Genomic DNA, 5,000 nt, shown 5'->3' with positions numbered 1-5,000 from the left:
GATTCTTCATATATGTATAGATATTCGAAAATTTTTTCTATTTAAACTAACGTATGGAAAACCAGGCATAAAATCACAATATTACCAGTTTAATATGGCTTAAATTCGAGTTTCATATAGTTATGATTCGATTTATATGCTTCAATATCATTGGTTAGTTAACTTTTGATATTTTCATATTATTTCACATGCCTTCACCGTGAGTGTTTTTTGCCATGCACACCTCACATTGTCAAAAATGTATGGGAAAAATTCATTTCAATACATTTCAGTTTGATTTGAAATGTCTTTATTATATATTTTAATGGCAATATGCCAAGGTTATATTCCATAAAATGTTAGTATAGAATATAGATTCTTCATATATGTATATATATTCGAGAATTTTTTTCTATTTAAACTAACGTATGGAAAACCAGGCATAAAATCACAATATTACCAGTTTAATATGGCTCAAATTCGAGTTTCATATAGTTATGATTCGATTTATATGCTTCAATATCATTGGTTAGTTAACTTTTGATATTTTCATATTATATCACATGCCTTCACCGTGAGTGTTTTTTGCCATGCACACCTCACATTGTCAAAAATGTATGGGAAAAATTCATTTCAATACATTTCAGTTTGATTTGAAATGTCTTTATTATATATTTTAGTGCCAATATGCCAAGGTTATATTCCATAACTCTTTATTTAAACTAACGTATGGAAAACCAGGCATAAAATCACAATATTACCAGTTTAATATGGCTTAAATTCGAGTTTCATATAGTTATGATTCGATTTATATGCTTCAATATCATTGGTTAGTTAACTTTTGATATTTTCATATTATATCACATGCCTTCACCGTGAGTGTTTTTTGCCATGCACACCTCACATTGTCAAAAATGTATGGGAAAAATTCATTTCAATACATTTCAGTTTGATTTGAAATGTCTTTATTATATATTTTAATGGCAATATGCCAAGGTTATATTCCATAACTCTTTATTTAAACTAACGTATGGAAAACCAGGCATAAAATCACAATATTACCAGTTTAATATGGCTCAAATTCGAGTTTCATATAGTTATGATTCGATTTATATGTTTCAATATCATTGGTTAGTTAACTTTTGATATTTTCATATTATATCACATGCCTTCACCGTGAGTGTTTTTTGCCATGCACACCTCACATTGTCAAAAATGTATGGGAAAAATTCATTTCAATACATTTCAGTTTGATTTGAAATGTCTTTATTATATATTTTAGTGCCAATATGCCAAGGTTATATTCCATAACATGTTAGTATTAGAATATAGATTCTTCATATATGTATATATATTCGAAAATTTTTTCTATTTAAACTAACGTATGGAAAACCAGGCATAAAATCACAATATTACCAGTTTAATATGGCTTAAATTCGAGTTTCATATAGTTATGATTCGATTTATATGCTTCAATATCATTGGTTAGTTAACTTTTGATATTTTCATATTATATTTCACATGCCTTCACCGTGAGTGTTTTTTGCCATGCACACCTCACATTGTCAAAAATGTATGGGAAAAATTCATTTCAATACATTTCAGTTTGATTTGAAATGTCTTTATTATATATTTTAGTGCCAATATGCCAAGGTTATATTCCATAACATGTTAGTATTAGAATATAGATTCTTCATATATGTATAGATATTCGAAAATTTTTTCTATTTAAACTAACGTATGGAAAACCAGGCATAAAATCACAATATTACCAGTTTAATATGGCTTAAATTCGAGTTTCATATAGTTATGATTCGATTTATATGCTTCAATATCATTGGTTAGTTAACTTTTGATATTTTCATATTATTTCACATGCCTTCACCGTGAGTGTTTTTTGCCATGCACACCTCACATTGTCAAAAATGTATGGGAAAAATTCATTTCAATACATTTCAGTTTGATTTGAAATGTCTTTATTATATATTTTAGTGCCAATATGCCAAGGTTATATTCCATAACTCTTTATTTAAACTAACGTATGGAAAACCAGGCATAAAATCACAATATTACCAGTTTAATATGGCTTAAATTCGAGTTTCATATAGTTATGATTCGATTTATATGCTTCAATATCATTGGTTAGTTAACTTTTGATATTTTCATATTATATCACATGCCTTCACCGTGAGTGTTTTTTGCCATGCACACCTCACATTGTCAAAAATGTATGGGAAAAATTCATTTCAATACATTTCAGTTTGATTTGAAATGTCTTTATTATATATTTCAATGGCAATATGCCAAGGTTATATTCCATAAAATGTTAGTATAGAATATAGATTCTTCATATATGTATATATATTCGAGAATTTTTTTCTATTTAAACTAACGTATGGAAAACCAGGCATAAAATCACAATATTACCAGTTTAATATGGCTCAAATTCGAGTTTCATATAGTTATGATTCGATTTATATGCTTCAATATCATTGGTTAGTTAACTTTTGATATTTTCATATTATATCACATGCCTTCACCGTGAGTGTTTTTTGCCATGCACACCTCACATTGTCAAAAATGTATGGGAAAAATTCATTTCAATACATTTCAGTTTGATTTGAAATGTCTTTATTATATATTTTAGTGCCAATATGCCAAGGTTATATTCCATAACTCTTTATTTAAACTAACGTATGGAAAACCAGGCATAAAATCACAATATTACCAGTTTAATATGGCTTAAATTCGAGTTTCATATAGTTATGATTCGATTTATATGCTTCAATATCATTGGTTAGTTAACTTTTGATATTTTCATATTATATTTCACATGCCTTCACCGTGAGTGTTTTTTGCCATGCACACCTCACATTGTCAAAAATGTATGGGAAAAATTCATTTCAATACATTTCAGTTTGATTTGAAATGTCTTTATTATATATTTTAATGGCAATATGCCAAGGTTATATTCCATAACTCTTTATTTAAACTAACGTATGGAAAACCAGGCACAAAATCACAATATTACCAGTTTAATATGGCTTAAATTCGAGTTTCATATAGTTATGATTCGATTTATATGTTTCAATATCATTGGTTAGTTAACTTTTGATATTTTCATATTATATCACATGCCTTCACCGTGAGTGTTTTTTGCCATGCACACCTCACATTGTCAAAAATGTATGGGAAAAATTCATTTCAATACATTTCAGTTTGATTTGAAATGTCTTTATTATATATTTTAGTGCCAATATGCCAAGGTTATATTCCATAACATGTTAGTATTAGAATATAGATTCTTCATATATGTATATATATTCGAAAATTTTTTCTATTTAAACTAACGTATGGAAAACCAGGCACAAAATCACAATATTACCAGTTTAATATGGCTTAAATTCGAGTTTCATATAGTTATGATTCGATTTATATGTTTCAATATCATTGGTTAGTTAACTTTTGATATTTTCATATTATATCACATGCCTTCACCGTGAGTGTTTTTTGCCATGCACACCTCACATTGTCAAAAATGTATGGGAAAAATTCATTTCAATACATTTCAGTTTGATTTGAAATGTCTTTATTATATATTTTAATGGCAATATGCCAAGGTTATATTCCATAACTCTTTATTTAAACTAACGTATGGAAAACCAGGCATAAAATCACAATATTACCAGTTTAATATGGCTCAAATTCGAGTTTCATATAGTTATGATTCGATTTATATGTTTCAATATCATTGGTTAGTTAACTTTTGATATTTTCATATTATATCACATGCCTTCACCGTGAGTGTTTTTTGCCATGCACACCTCACATTGTCAAAAATGTATGGGAAAAATTCATTTCAATACATTTCAGTTTGATTTGAAATGTCTTTATTATATATTTTAGTGCCAATATGCCAAGGTTATATTCCATAACATGTTAGTATTAGAATATAGATTCTTCATATATGTATATATATTCGAAAATTTTTTCTATTTAAACTAACGTATGGAAAACCAGGCATAAAATCACAATATTACCAGTTTAATATGGCTTAAATTCGAGTTTCATATAGTTATGATTCGATTTATATGCTTCAATATCATTGGTTAGTTAACTTTTGATATTTTCATATTATATTTCACATGCCTTCACCGTGAGTGTTTTTTGCCATGCACACCTCACATTGTCAAAAATGTATGGGAAAAATTCATTTCAATACATTTCAGTTTGATTTGAAATGTCTTTATTATATATTTTAGTGCCAATATGCCAAGGTTATATTCCATAACATGTTAGTATTAGAATATAGATTCTTCATATATGTATAGATATTCGAAAATTTTTTCTATTTAAACTAACGTATGGAAAACCAGGCACAAAATCACAATATTACCAGTTTAATATGGCTTAAATTCGAGTTTCATATAGTTATGATTCGATTTATATGTTTCAATATCATTGGTTAGTTAACTTTTGATATTTTCATATTATATCACATGCCTTCACCGTGAGTGTTTTTTGCCATGCACACCTCACATTGTCAAAAATGTATGGGAAAAATTCATTTCAATACATTTCAGTTTGATTTGAAATGTCTTTATTATATATTTTAGTGCCAATATGCCAAGGTTATATTCCATAACATGTTAGTATTAGAATATAGATTCTTCATATATGTATATATATTCGAAAATTTTTTCTATTTAAACTAACGTATGGAAAACCAGGCATAAAATCACAATATTACCAGTTTAATATGGCTTAAATTCGAGTTTCATATAGTTATGATTCGATTTATATGCTTCAATATCATTGGTTAGTTAACTTTTGATATTTTCATATTATATTTCACATGCCTTCACCGTGAGTGTTTTTTGCCATGCACACCTCACATTGTCAAAAATGTATGGGAAAAATTCATTTCAATACATTTCAGTTTGATTTGAAATGTCTTTATTATATATTTTAGTGCCAATATGCCAAGGTTATATTCCATAACATGTTAGTATTAGAATATA

This window comes from Anastrepha obliqua, unplaced genomic scaffold (genome assembly GCF_027943255.1).
Source record: "Anastrepha obliqua isolate idAnaObli1 unplaced genomic scaffold, idAnaObli1_1.0 ptg000298l, whole genome shotgun sequence".
NCBI lineage: Eukaryota > Metazoa > Arthropoda > Insecta > Diptera > Tephritidae > Anastrepha > Anastrepha obliqua.
This window is presented reverse-complemented; position numbering follows the sequence as displayed.